The following is a 16,063-nucleotide window of genomic DNA, read 5'->3' on the forward strand; positions in this document are numbered from 1 at the left end:
ACAATACTTAGCGCTGGGATGGATCTGTTATTCTTGGCTAGGAAAACAACAAGTGGGATATAGACACGGCTAGCGCGTCAAGATAATTGACCTTCATACATAATTCGCAAACAAGTACCTAACAATGGGATTCAATGAAATTTGATTGATATGTTTCAAATGATGTATGAATACACATCGTTCCAAGCATCTTCCAATCATCGGCCGGTAAGTTTCGGTGAGTGACTACTTACAATAGAATTTTCGAACGAATAAAGTTTGTTCTTTATCTTGAATTTCGCTGATTTTGGTATCTTGTTCTGATATTTTGAAAATGATATGTAGAAGCACATACAGTAGAAAAATTATTTCGGTCATTTATTAAGCTATAAATATCTTAATTTGTAGGAAATTCAAATTTTGTTGCTGTTATTATTTTCGTTCAGTTAAAATTCTTCCTATTGACAGGAGTCCTTCACACGCTGCCACGAAGATTTACAGAACAAAACAAGGACTATGCAAGCGACTGACTTCAGCGTCTATGTGTATAGTAGGTATTATATTTGCCATCTAAACGTGAAATTATTGTGCATCAGCTTTGTATAGCCTGTCGGTCTGTATTCAACTGCATTTAAACAAAACTGTGCGATATAGTCGTTGTTTGTTTATCAACATCCAAGTCTAAAAATAGACGTAGAAAGTAGGTTAAAGCATAGGTAGAGTTACTCAATAGACTGCGTAACTATTACAGTTAATTTAGGTTTGATTTGTGCGTTTACTGTTTTTATTGCAAATGCTAAAAATTCATGGTGTTGCAGGTATCGAGTGTGCCATTACACAGCTCAGAAACAATTTATTCATTTGTTTTGTTTATTGTTTACCAAAGGAAGCAACAACTTCAAATAATTCATTTCTTTTCCAAGAACTCAAAAAATCTATTACAGGTCAAGATCGCTTTATTGGGAGATTTCAATTATGATCAAAATGAAAGGGATTCTATTGCACACTTATTTCATACCAATTTCAATCTACGCCAGTTTCAGATTCAGTTACAACTGATTATGGCTCAGATTAATACCATACTGTATATACACAAACTTGGATTCAACTTGTTTAAGATCTTACGGCACTCTAGAATCATAATACTCTGATCACATACCTTGTACTGAAAGTTGACTAAATCTTAGTTAAATGTTTTAATATGATTGACAGTAAGTTACCAACTATGCTTCTTTGACTGAAAAAGTGCTCACAAAGGCAACAATGCACATGCCTGACTAATCTAATAACTAGGTGTTTACACAATATCATATTAAGAAGTCTGTATGAATATTTAACACCCCTGACATTGAAAGTTCCTCCTTTAAACATGACTAATAAATAGAGTAATATTTTCTTCTTTTGTGCAAAACAGAGTTAGATGTTTATGTTTATCAATGAATAGGTAAAGCCCTGGGGCTGTATTTATTAAGCAACTTTGATTGAAGATTATTATAAGTGAAGCCAGTGGTCGAAAATAGCACCAGCCCACAAGCCCTGCACTGGTAAAATGACTTCCGGGCTTGCTCAAATTCGGAATTTTATATAGCATATTTTAATTATAAGGATAAGGCTAAGATCAATACTGAATACTGGCCCTGGTCTCAACATTTATCACTGTATAGCAACACCGTTAATTCAACCGTTACTTTATCATTTTGAATTATTGATTGGAGTTGTTTTAATTTTTTTCCAGCATCTGTAGCACAGTATTGACGCACTACAAATGAACCCGATTCTTCAATTTCCATATAAAAAAAATCATTAAGCTGATCAATTGATAAAATAGACGTCGCCATTTTAAAATGCAACATATGTATTTGCAGATGAATTCCATCAATGAAGCCTTTGAAAAAAAAGCGGGCCATACCCCAGTCCTTGCCTGTGGGAATGTGGTGTTTCACAGGAGGTCAGATGGCATTCCATGATGGAATAACATCTCTTATCAAATTCAGCAGGTCAAAAATGCTCTTTACCATCCACAGACAGTATTTGGCAGACAAGGAACAAGAAATTCCACTTAATTTAATAGCTGTTTGGATGTGCATGAACAGCTATGCATCCGGTGCTGGTTTGTTAACATGCAGGGGCTGCCACAATCTTCCTTTAGGATAACAAGGATGTCAGTTTCCAGCAAAATAATCCAGGTATGGAATTTTTCATATATCATACATTTTATTTCAATCCATTTTACCTTCAAAATATAAATTCAACTACTAAAAATATCTAACTATCAACTTGCTGATATATCAGTTTCTAAGTTTGCCCTAATCTCTTTCAAACTGACACAGCCACCAGTTACATGTATATAACTTTGCTTTTGTATAGTGCTAGTACATTTTTTGTGTGTTTCTCTGTTAATGTAAATCACTGAGTTTATTAAGCATTTTCTTCTTGTCTTCTTATGCAGGAAGAACCCCAGGTCTTACTGTTAAGGAATGCAATGAGGTTGTGACCATTAGGCTCAAAGCGGTGGAGAAAGATGTCTGGCCAGGAGACATATTGATGTTATGCTTTACTGATGTTGTTGCCAACACCTACAAACCATTCACTACAACTACCACAACGAACAATGTTCTGGTAATGCAGGTGAATACGATTTTAGAATGACCATCAGATATCTAGAAAATTTCAGCTGAGTGTCCTTCATTTGGTCCAAAAGCCTATGATCTTTTGTCAGACCATACTTAAAACAACAAGCATCAATGCTGTTTGAAAACTTTTTTCATTTTTGTTTCATTCAGCTTAAGATGTGTGTTTGTCTAGATGATACATCATGACAAATGCCCATAGTTAAAGAAAAAAACAACACTTGTTTCCAAACACAATACATTCTTTATTTTGTCTCTAATTTCAGCTGTATTTCTTATTTATTGATTAAAATATGTTTGTTGATTTGGTATTTTAAAGTATTCAAGGTTTGAATTTATAATTAGCATATGTGAACATTTGCAGAAAATCTGAGCTACCTTTGTGAAAGAGGCCAAGAGAGGATTGGATGGTGGAGTTTCAGATGACACAATGCTGACTGTTTCCACCCAGCTGATTTTGCTTCCTACTGGCAGCAGAAGGAAGTCTTCACTTTTATTTTAAACAATTCAGTTTTAATGCCACCAATTTGTCAAGATAACAAGCTAACTGAACAGATTGAAATTACACCAACTTCCTTCATTAACAGAAACTATCTGTGTACCTGGACCATCAGCTTGAACAGTATAATACTTCAACTACCATTTCCTCATATTCAAACCAGGGCCTTTTCTGCCCATTTTGGGAAAAAGACCCTAGACATTTTGGAAAATTTTGCGTCGTGAAAATGCGGAAATTGGGAAATTTTACAGTGAAAACAAAAAGCTGTCTAGTCTCCTGTGAATTAGGAAATGATTTAATATTAGTTTATTTTCCCTTTAAAAGACCCACAATGGCTGAAATATCAATCCTTGGGGTGTAAATATCTATTGCAATAAATCATGACAGATAATATTTCACACTCATCTCTGAATGTGATGAAAATCAATGATTTCTGAGTTCCATTTCCAAAAAAACTTCACATCACATACCAGTACAGGTAAAAAGAATTTCTAAAAAAAAAAAAATTGCGTCGTGAAAATGCGGAAATTGAGAAATTTTACAGTGAAAACAAAAAGCTGTCTAGTCTCCTGTGAATTAGGAAATAATTTAATATTAGTTTATTTTCCCTTTAAAAGACCCACAATGGCTGAAATATCAATCCTTGGGGGTGTAAATATCTATTGCAATAAATCATGACAGATAATATTTCACACTCATCTCTGAATGTGATGAAAATCAATGATTTCTGAGTTCCATTTCCAAAAAAACTTCACATCACATACCAGTACAGGTAAAAAGAATTTCTAAAAAAAAATATTTTTTTTTGGATTGGGATTTTTTTCTGAAGATTGGGGAAAATTTCTTATATTTTGCTTTGGGAATGGGTCCGATAGTCGGACCCGTGGGTACTATAGAAAAAGCCCTGCAAACATTACTAGAAAGGTCTGAAAGGCTGAAACTGTCTTCAGTGATAAATGAAGAATGATAAACTCCTGTGTTATAAATTCTGCTGCAACTTGAGATCACCAGTATGTCCAGACATTGCCAAATTTATTGCATTTATTACTTATGTGTTATCAGTGCTCTATGCATAGATATTGTACTTGAAGTTAACTATTATTTTATTAAGATGCGATTTTTCACTCTGTATTGATGTTCACATGCTTCAATTTCTGTTGCTATACCAGTGCCACTAACAGATAATCTAGATTAATTTGTTTTTATTTATTATCATTTTCATATCATATAGTTAGTACACTTCATTTTATACAAGGCAGTCAATGTCTAATTTCCTCAGCAATAAGCCTTTTGACATTTGTGCTTTCAATTGTCTTTATATTTTTCATTAACATTTCTTTATATGTTTGAAGTCGGATCACTGTTAAAAAACAGGCTCTACTTTATGGCTGCCTAGAAATGTCTTCCAAATTGATAATTATTTAAAATAACAATAACCTAATGCCCTTATGGAAACATAGTCCAAACATTCCTCAACGGCTATGAAATTATTTTTGAACAAACCTTTTTGCAGTTTACAGCCTTTAAAAAATTAAAGATTTCCCCCAACCAAATGCACTACTTAACCTATAAGTAAATGATTTTTGACATATTATAATCATTTTCACTCATTGCATGTTTTTCTGCTACAATGTTATCGCGTTTTCATGTGTATCATTTAGATTCATTGTTTTCACATTATTATTTCACTCATGATTCATTGCTAATCTCATTTTATGTAAATGTCTTCTTGTTCAATTGTAAATAATGACAAATGCTGCTCAAAAGAGTGTGATAATGGATATACTCTTCCTGTCATTTATGTTATTTGATAATTGTCAGCTGCGGCATCTTCCATGAATTGCATTACTTTTACTTTGCCTCAGATTTAATAGTATGTGTGATGGTTTTATGTTGTTGCTATTAGAACAGGGGTTATTTTGATAAGCCAAATATCCTGTACATTATCATTTCGCCAAAGTAGTTCATTATAGATTCATATAACACTACAGACTGGTTAATTATAATGGTAAACTATTGTTCAATTCTTTTAAAAGAAATCCATCCTTTGATATAGCCTTCATCTTACACCATTATTTCCTAGAGCTTTACCTTGCATTTCTGTCATTCAGGCATGGTTGAAATACATTTCAAGGGACTAGACACCAGATGATACCATTGCAAGATGAAAAAAAAACTGTCCAAAACTTTAATGGAATTTATCTCTTAGTGTACATTTTAATTGAGTTTTTGGACCGAGTAAATCCCAGTCTTGTCTTGTAAAAATCACAGGACCACCACATGCTATTCTTTAGTGTATACACACAGCTGAGATAGGGATAGAAATATTTATTTTTTCATTTAAAATATTGCATTTTTGACCTCATACTAGCCCTTATTCGTAAGTTCAGTCTTGTTTTAAGGAAAAATTGAACTTGCTGATTTTGGTACTTTTGGTTCATGCCCAATTGATCCAATAAACCCTGGTATAATATTGATAATTATTGAGAAATGAAGACATACTTTATATGTAATGTTAATTGGGCTCAATTTCAGACCTATTCAGATTATGAAAAAAAATACTGCATTATAACTTTTATTAAATCATAGTCCAACTATAAAAATGCACAAAAGAGAATGTTCCTTTTCATATACCTTGTTCTTATTTTTCTGAAATTGACTGGTGTTTAGGCATTGGTCTATGACAGGTGTGGTTGACTGTTGATATGTAAATTTAACCAGCTACGATAACAACATCATATGCATACACCACTGTCAGCATTTTAACTGCTACAGCTAATGAAGAACCTCAAATAGCTATACTCTTAAATTAGCTGCCATTTATAAATAATATCCAACATTTAATTGTTTAAATCTATTTTGTATTACATTTTTCCTTTGAGATTCATTAAAAACATTTACAACCTCAATAAAATTTATATCCGTATGCACTTCAGTGTTCATGTTTTGTGGTTTCCTTCTTACCAAAGCCAAAAAGTTGTTGTCATAGCCTATTAGTTGTTACCCATAGCTCGGGTCCTGAATTCCCACTTAAGAAACTTTCTTCTACAAAACAATACCAGACTAGGAATGTTGTACGGTCTGATTCAATCTCCTCTTTCCACACATCTGACATTCATACAACCAGTTGTAACTTTCCTGCTGCCAGCTATAATCAGTACCGTCCCTCAGCACTTTCAGTGCTTTGATTATAACAAACTAGTCACATTAATAACTTGGTTTTTGGTTCCAAAGCAACTTTTAGTTTTTAGTAAAAAAGATTCCAATTTGGACTCACTAGGTTCATTTTTACAAGTGTTCCTAAGAAAAATGTGTACCTTAAAATTAAAAAAAATGTTATACTGCGTCAAACTTTCAGGGAGCAACGTGCCGACTAAGATGCGCTCTAAACATTTTTAAGGATGAGTACTCATCATTTGACCTTGCCATTTTGCTACTCATTCGTTATCCACCCTGTCTATGTAACATTTTATTTGTGCAAGAGAAATATTAAACTTTAAATAATAAGTAACTAAGGCACAAACGTAAAAACAACAACTTGTCGTATGCAAATAGAGCTGTTTTGAGCACAGTTAATATAACAATACGAATTGCTATTAATTTAAAGCTTTTCTCTGGAATCATCGAACCTCTTTTTCTGATGATAAACAGAGTGTTAATCTAATACCATAAAAAGACAACTTAATTGAATGGAAGTCGATTTTATCCTTAAAGATTACGCCATGTATTTCACGGAATTCCAATTTGTTGGAAGCAATAAATATCTAACGCTAATTTGCAATTCTTGAATTCGCTCTGCGTTTGTACTTTTAATGCGAGTAAAGTACATTAGTAAAAGCATTCTGAATGTTCGTTATCAGTTTTCGGTAGTATTAAACTATGATACTCAAAAAGAGATATCGACACAACTATCGATTTATTACTTGCGAAAGTTGCACAATCGTTGAAGAGACCGCCAGCCAAATGACTGAACAACTGGAAACAGTAGGGTAAAAAAAACCACACGTCAACACATAAACAGTAAACACTAATAAAAGCATTGACTATTGTATCAAACAATATTGAGATTACTGCATAAAACTCTGGTCGATATATTACGGAAGAAAACATTGAGGTTAAGCCTTCAGCATTTAACTACAACTTGTGCAACTATGAGCGTAGCTTAATCGGCCATGGAGTAGAATTTCTTAAGTAAAGTACGTATGAGTTTGTATTTAAACACTATGCTTTTTTACAATGTGGCGAAGTTGTGAATATTTGAAACAAAGCTGCAAATTGTTAACTGTTTATGTCGACAGTTAATGGGAAATGCATGTTTTTGCTGAAATGCTAGTACGGTTTCGCTAGGATGCTATATGTTTAATAATGATCGTACTTATAAAAATTGGGGTGAATTACCGATAGTAATCCTGTTTAGGCAATCAGTGAGTTCGACATTTTATCTGCATGATATCTGTGAAATGTGTGTTGGTCTACTGACGTTATGTGTCTCTCGTTTAGTGTTTGTTTGACATTGATTCTTGTACCTGTGCTTAACCCAGTAGTTGCCATTGTTTTATGAGTTGGTTGGGTAATGAAGAAACACTCGAGGAGCGTTATTCAGTAAGTAACTGTTTTGTGTATTAGTAAGTAAAACAATTGTCCTTACCAACGTTGTGTCCTTTGCTTTTCAACAACATACACTTTGAGGTAATAGTTTCTCTCTTTCAATCAAACAAAGATCAATATTATGAATACATATTTCAATCAAATTAAATTTCCTTTAAACTTAAAACGTTTGCAAAATAAATTATTACAACATTGTATTAATCACTTCCGTGATGTTACGCGAGAGTGTAGCCTTGTGTTTTGGGAGAAACCGGACTACCCGGAGAAAACCCACTTGTCTTGCTTGGTGACCACAAACAATTTCATATGCGCCCAGGCCGGGAATCGAACCCAGGTCTAATTCAATTGAATGGTTATGGTCGAGTATCTAGGCACATTAAAAAAATATGTAATTTGAGTTTAAATGTACAGCAAACGTGCAACCATAATAAAAGGATCAAACAAATACATGTGATGTTTATTTTGAGAGCACACACGTCTAAATACGTTGGTATAAATAAGCAGAAAGATGAAAACGGCTGCCACACAATAAAAGCAAATATAATAATGCATCTGTAGTCATAACATAGATTTATTAGATTACACAAGACGCAATTTGTCTAAGCAGAAGTGCAAAACAGTTCCAAGGAACAACACCGTCTGTGTTTTTGTAATAATTGTCTGACGGGATCATTTGCATAACCGCTGAAGTTTTAACCTGAAGAAGACTATAAAAATAATTAACGTCAAGAACTAACTAAGGAATATAAAAGCAGGAATTCATTAATAAATTCAGATAATTTTTTCGATATTACCGAGCAATTTAGCGTAGGCGACCTTGTAAAATATGATTATGAATATTCGAAGTGCAAATGTGGAAACAAATATATGCTCGGAGCTTTCGACTTATCATACATTAATCGAATTGATACATTGGTGTGTGGTGTTTCTACGTTGTGGCATTCTTTCGTTTGTGTGGCTAACAGTCTAAAGACCAATACAATAACCGTGCTGCTGGGTATATATCAGGCTGTGGTTCATTCTACAATAGCAACCATTTATAAAAGGTGTCGTTTTGTGTTTTGGAACTCAGAAAGAAAGCATAAAATGGTGAACTTTAGTACAGTACATATTTTTAAGTAAAACAACAAAGTTAAAATGTCATTACACTAAGCGAAAGGAATTTATGGTTCTGACTGTACTTCTAGCTCCAAACTTTGTTTGTTCTCGTGTATGACGTATTTAAACAATAACGGAATTAAAATTATTATCGAAAGCGACATTTGCCAATGATACTCATCGAAAAAGAAATAAGGTTTGACGAAAATGAAGATAACAGAATAATGATACTCATAACGTGTAAACCTTCGGGAAGACTGAATATAAAAAAGCGCTATGGGACGCTTCCGATGTGCTGTAAAGTAAAAAAAAACGATTTCAAGTTTCCTTTCATACAATGTTGTTTTTTTTACAATAATTAGGTCAAAATAATTATTTACGATTTATGAATTTGAATACAAATATTCACTGAGAAATTACAATCTGTATATATTTTGACATTCTTTTATTATTGAATAAATAATAAACAGAAATCAAACGGACTTACGTTTAAATTATTCCCCTAATAATGCATTATAAAATATTTGCGAATTCGAAGCGGGCTAACAAATGAAGTCGTCAATAAAAATAAGCAACCTTACTGGAATTACTATCTTCCTCCTCCGAATATGGTTTGTCAAATAACCTTCATTCCTGAATGTTTTGAATGTCTTCATCTGTGCAAAGACACAACAAGCACTTATGACATAGATTACACATACAGGCACACATTTACAAATCATTTATTTCAGCTGTGACGTAGTCAGACGAAAGCAATTCATCGCATTCTATCTAATTTCGTTCCACTGACTGCCATTTATGTTTCCTGGTGATTAAATATATTCTACAGTGTAGAGTATGTGTTTGAGACAAACAAATGTAATGTTCTATAACAATATCTGTGATCGTTTATTCAACTTTTACTATTTGAGAGTGGTTTAGTTCAAAACATCAATCTGTCCTTATAATACGAGAAAAGGGAGGTATTAAAATAAAGTAGTATTCAGTGACCATAATAAAATCAACCTCTGATGAACATGTCAGGACATGGATTTGTTTTTATAATGCATTAAAATAGTTACGTGAAATTGAGTTCTGTTAAGGAAACAACTACAAAAAGGTATCAGACCCCAACAGTATACAATAATAGATATATCTTGAAGACCCCATCAGTAGACAACAATATATATGTTTTGATCTTTTGAAATAAATATCTCATTCAGTTGAATTCATTGGTTTAAGTTTGATATGAACTATTATGACTTGGTTAAAAATGTTCTCTAGTTATTAAGGTGAATACTTTAATATAACTATTTTTTTTTAGACGAGGTCACATATCTACTTTAATTTCAAGAGTCAACATTAAGCACGAGACTCGAGTATAACCAAATTGTTCAAGCTTTTAATCGACCTCAGCACAAATAAAAGCTGTATCGGGTTAAACTTTTCATGATATAGAGATATTAATATATGCCAATTTAAAATTTGGAAATCCCATTTGTCATTGGGCTTCAGTTGTATCTCGCATACGTTAAACGTCAGTTTTCGAACTGCTACTGCTATTGTCACTGTCACTGCCACTGTTATTGCTGCTTCTGCTACTGCTACTGCTACTTCTGCCACAGCTACTGCCACTGCCACTGCTACTGCTACTGCCACTGCTACTGATATTGCCACTGCTACTGCTACATCTACTGTTATTACTACTACTACAACATGCATTTCAATTTGACGTTCTAGAAGTCGAGATAATCTAAGAGTATACAATAAGCCATAGCGTGCAAGAAATTGTTTATGACTTTGTTTTGAATGCTAGATTTGAACTTCGAATTGATAATTGAAGAATGATACTGCCGTTCCATGGTTTAAGTATTAATTGCTACTTAAATGTGAATAAAATCGCACCGCTCCATCCTCCAATGTCACGGTTTTCCGGAAAGTTTTGAGGATTTTTTCATACAATGGAAACAACAGGGACAAGACCAGTACACTCTTATTTTACCGTGTATCGTATCGTAGATTATTCGTTTATATTTCAAGCATCAGATAATAACTCAAGGCTCCCACGAGCATATAAGTCAACATTAATCAACACTAAGAGTAAAACATTTTCAATTTCAATAATGGAATCTAGTGCAAACAAAGTTAAAGAGAAATACTTTTTTATGGCAACCCTTGCAGCGTTTTGTGGATCTAATGGAAAGAAACGGTTTTTTATAACTTATATCAAATTCAATATTTTTAAAGTACAGAAAATACGATAACGTTACAAGCACCTACACATAATCATAGATGCTGCGGCTCACTGAATACACAAATAAAAGTAATTTTAATGCCGAGCCCAAGTTTGAGGCTATAATATGCTTTTGGTGTAAACCTGAAAGCCTACCATTCCTGTTCTCATTATGTTTCCCTATTTAGCCACTGTATTATATTAGTAGTATTTATACATTCATAAAGTAGTTCTCAAAACGTAGTCCGTACGTAAACGTTATACTTTGTACAAATAATGTTTTAACATCTCCGATAGCTGGTCAGACAATTGAGAAAAAAATAGGAAGTGGGAACCCAAACTTTATCGAATTACGTGTTTGTACCCAAATATATTCAAATAATATGGTAAGAGATATCAAGTGCCAAATTAATGTGATTTCCTTGAAAGGTTAACATTAAACAAAAGTGTCAATCATAGATACTTTGAACCGACTTAAACCAAATTATTTCAATCATTTGTCATTCAAATGCTGGATGACCACGTCACAACGAACATTGACCACTTTGTATTCTATAGCTCCTATTTATGTCTAAGCGAATGTCATATGTAGTCTGATATCGTGATCCAAAATGCAAATATTACTTATTTGTATTCCTGTAATAGAAACATCAGAGCCATAACAGCGCCAGAATAATAAATACGTAAACCTAGGAATATATCCAGCCAAAATTAATCATTCCTTTTTTTACTGATATAGCAAACGGAAGTGTTCTTATACCGTATGTACTATGACAAACGGTAAGAGTAAATTTCCAAACTAATACACCCTTACGGCTTGCCGTTTTAGTTCAATGGTTTTATATTTTGTGTATGATTCAATTACAATTCTTCTTAAAATGTTAAAACCAAAATGACATGGTAAAATCAATAGGCTTTGGAATCCTTAATACAAAATGGTTAAGTACAAGTTCACTTAAGTCGACTTTTTATAAAAGTAAGATCTTCTTAAATACCAGGCTTTTTATATGAGTATTAATATAGTAAAGGCCAGTTAGAAATTAATTCAACACTCGTTTTGATTGTGTTTGTCAAAGTCGCTTTGACTAAAAAACTCGTTTTTACAACAAACTGATGCTGGCTCTGATGAGTTTTTTTATTTTGTAATTAATGAAACATGTTGGAACAAGTAGTTTAAGCCACCAGTAGTCTCGTGTTCCAGTGAACTCGTGTTTTACTTCACTAATTAGTGTGTGGTTTGTATGTGGTGTTTATATTTGTGTATGTGGTGTTGATGCGTATGCGTTTCTAGTTAATTGTCGTTCAGGCTCTTGCCTTGTGACTCTAAACAAGGTTTACTTTTAAATCTTTAAGTACTGGGCTTGTCCATGTAAGTTTCATTGCAATATTCTAAAGTTCACATTCTGCTTTGCATAGTTAATGGTAGAACCTTGAGAATTAAGTTTTTATTTAGTTACTTTTTAGTTTTCATATTTTATTGAATATTTTAGTTTTACATAGTTTTAATAGACATTTGCAAATATTTGATCATTGCATGGTAGGACTGTATAATGAATAAACATATCAGGATAAAAACGCACTCCCCTCGGACTTCAAACTCACGCAAGGCTAAGTACGCAGTCAGACTGTAACACTCGCCTCACACTTCCAAGTCCCCTATTGCTCAGTATGCAGGCAGACTAAAACACTCGCATCACACTTCCATGTCTCTCATTGCTAAGTATGCAGTCAGACTGTTATACTTGCCTCACACTTCCAAGTCTCACATTGCTAAGTAGGCAGTAAGACTGTAACACTCGCCCAACAATGCCAAGTCTCCATGGATTAGTATGCAGTCAGACTGTATAAACATTTTGATAGAGTACGACGATGCAATAAAGTGTGTTTAAGCTTTTGAAGATAACTCTTCATCGCAAGATAAACACGTGTGTGTCAACCTCATAGATGTGTCGGGAAACATTACTCAACGCGTACCGATATACATATGATAGTTACTCTACCCAAGTTATTAAACTTATACACATCGATCGTGACTTGTGGATACTTTCAATCACGAGGGTAGTGGGTGAAGTATCAATATAGTCAAGGATAGCTTTCCATATTAAGTAGTGAGCGTATATTGAGGTAGTTATGGATATTTTTCTGACAATACAGGCTATGTTTTTACATGAATTTCCGTCATAATTTTGAGGTATATGCGCGACTAATGTATTCATCTGTGATAAGTGAAATGTGAACTATAACGATATAAAAAATGGATGCTGGGAACAAATCTTTGAAAAGCAGCCTTTATACGTTTTGAGTTATTCCAAGTTCAATTTTAATCGTGGTTGTTCACTACTTTCGTGAGCAACCACCGTTTTGGTCTGACAGAAAAAATGATAGTACGGACAAAATACCCTTATATCCACACAATACGTATCACGAATGTGGCTTTAATGCATTTTGAGTAATGTCAATATCAAGTCAATAATGGTGTTTTCTCTATTGTTCTTGCCAGGAACGACATCTTTGAAACGAAATGACGTGCTTCATCCACTAATGGCACCCTCTCGGCTTGCCAAGTTTTATTCACATAGCTTGCATTATTCTTCAGTTATGGCCGTTTTCAGCCAAAACGTGGAATTTGTTTTTGTGTGCGTAATTTGTTTTTGTGTGCGTAATTTTCTATTGGCCCTTTTCCGCAGTTGCATTTACCTAGCATATATTCCTCTTGAGTTATAACAGGATCCGAAAGGAATGACAGACGAACCGAAAAAAGCTAAACTTATAGTCTCCTTTTGTGAAATCAGTATTAAACTTATACACGATTCGAGATTCGATCGCTTTACATATATAGTTTAAGTTCAGGTGCATGATGTAAACAACAATTGTCACGAGTATTTGACAAATCCGTCATAGGTAAACAAATAAACGGGGACACTATGTGCGGTTATGGTATACTCATCCTTTGCTTCTGTACCATGTGTTAGAACATTAAAAACAGAAAAAAATAATGATTCACTGGGTACAATTTTCCGCTTTGCAGTTATCTGCCGTAAAGATATAGCCAAAACATTAAAAATGATGATGCGTATAGGTACAAACATTCAACAGAACAACGTCGCGAGACATCATATACAGACAACATAAATAGTAACATATCGTTATAGATAAATGTTTGTGTTATTTGTGAAAAACATGGTCCATTTAAACACACAATCAAAATTTAACACCAAAAGTAAGCACTGTCGTGAAACAGTTAAAAGTACGTGTAGTTCATATCTTGAACTATCAAAATTGTGTAAAAGCTAGTTATTCCAGTTCAGTTTTGAATGTTTAAAATCTATCAAATTTATTGAGAAAAACAAAATCCCTTCTTACAAACTTATTTTAGCTTTCTTTATATCATCTTTAGTTTAAGGAACATATAATTTATGATTTTGAGCCGAGCAAGAGCGCCGCAGAGTAAACTCTTGCTCCACGTGGGCATATTGTCACTATCGAAATATGTACAAAATTTCATGTGACTATCCTGATATGGCTTACGTTTAATTGTTTGCATGACGACGCCGGGAGAGACACCAAGGATGGAGCAATAACTCGACGTTATCTGGCTAAATATATTGTATACATGCACCAAAAAAATAAAATTGTTTCCCTTGGATATATATTGCAGTATTTGTACTACTAACTATATATTCTAATAAAAAAACACAATAAGGCAGTTAGCGAAGTACACAGTGAAAGCTTATGCTCTAAAACGAAGTACACAATGTGCATAACATTTATACTTGTTTTTATGCATTGTGTAATTAAATTTTGTTTTTATCATTTATATGTATCAACGTTGTATAAACAACCAAGTATCTTCATTTTACTGAAATAAATTAGATAAACTCGCTGTTCATTGTTCGGTTTTCTAGTATTAATATTATTAGTTTCATTATGAATATTACCAAATTAACAACTAAAAACAACCTGTACTAAGAACCTTTTGATCAAGAGATACAGCACTGCGACTTACACAATTAAACATGTGCATATATGAACCAATGCTTGAGAAATGTTAACTTAAAGATGACTTATAGACCCGATGGGCCGGGTGTTATAATCAATTATATTTGTATTGCGAATATCATTTGTGTTATGCACATGTCACTATAATAAACAACTTACTTACTGCATTGTACCGTTGTATAAAGGCATAATGGAACTGGTAGAGGTATTATTCTTGCATCCCTAATCCGGATCACTTTGACATTGGTAGGCTTAAGCCTGCCGCAGTGCAAAAGTCGTTTGAATGACCAAAACATAAACTGTCTTTTATTTGTTTTTATTTAGGTTTGAGGTTTAAAAATTAGCAAGCATTAAACACACATTTGTTGCAACAGATGTATGTTTAATTATGAGTTGAGCAAATTTACGAAAGGTGATTTTATCGGATTTTCAATCAAAAAACATTTGCATCTTTTCGGAAATGTCTTTATACAAAATGAATATGTTTTAGTGTCAAAATAGTCAACACTTCCAAAGCAACGATGTATTGTGGCTTTGTGATGATTACAGCTATTTTAAGATATGTGCATTTTTGAAACAAAGGAAACAAATTTAGTTTACCATTTTTCATTTTTTTATTGAATATCTTTTTTATTTGAAAATATATACCCAAGCAACAACAATGCATTGTTGATTGGTAGTCTGGGGCATTTTGACACAAAACATATTTATATTGTCGACAGACTTTTCCGAAAAATACAAATGCTTTTGGATCAAAAATTTTCTTTGAAATACGTGAAGTTTGGTCAACTCCTTATAACCCAATATCATGTCGCAAAGGATGAACGTTTTACTCCTAAAAAAGTTTGTTTCCCAAAACGAAATTTGATACACTTAATTTTTGACCTTACACACCCACGTTTGTACCGTGGAAGTCCCTTAAGACATCTTTTCTTAGGTTGAAGTTGCTTTGGCAGTAGTTTTTTTTAATATGACGTAAATACACATAGACAGAAAATTTATCTCCCCCCCTCGAAAACTGTGTTGTTTGCGTTCTTA

At 33.3% G+C, this 16,063-nt stretch overlaps 1 long non-coding RNA gene across 1 annotated transcript; it reads left to right on the top strand.

The window, feature by feature from the left end:
* The first annotated feature begins 467 nt into the window (after positions 1 to 467).
* Positions 468 to 3,234, top strand: LOC128213240 (uncharacterized). Its single transcript, XR_008257704.1, has 4 exons — positions 468 to 529; positions 1,845 to 2,165; positions 2,429 to 2,607; positions 2,974 to 3,234. It is a non-coding gene; the product is annotated as an uncharacterized LOC128213240 (long non-coding RNA).
* Positions 3,235 to 16,063: the final 12,829 nt, after the last annotated feature.

The sequence above is a fragment of the Mya arenaria genome, chromosome 13, assembly GCF_026914265.1.
Source record: "Mya arenaria isolate MELC-2E11 chromosome 13, ASM2691426v1".
Lineage (NCBI taxonomy): Eukaryota > Metazoa > Mollusca > Bivalvia > Myida > Myidae > Mya > Mya arenaria.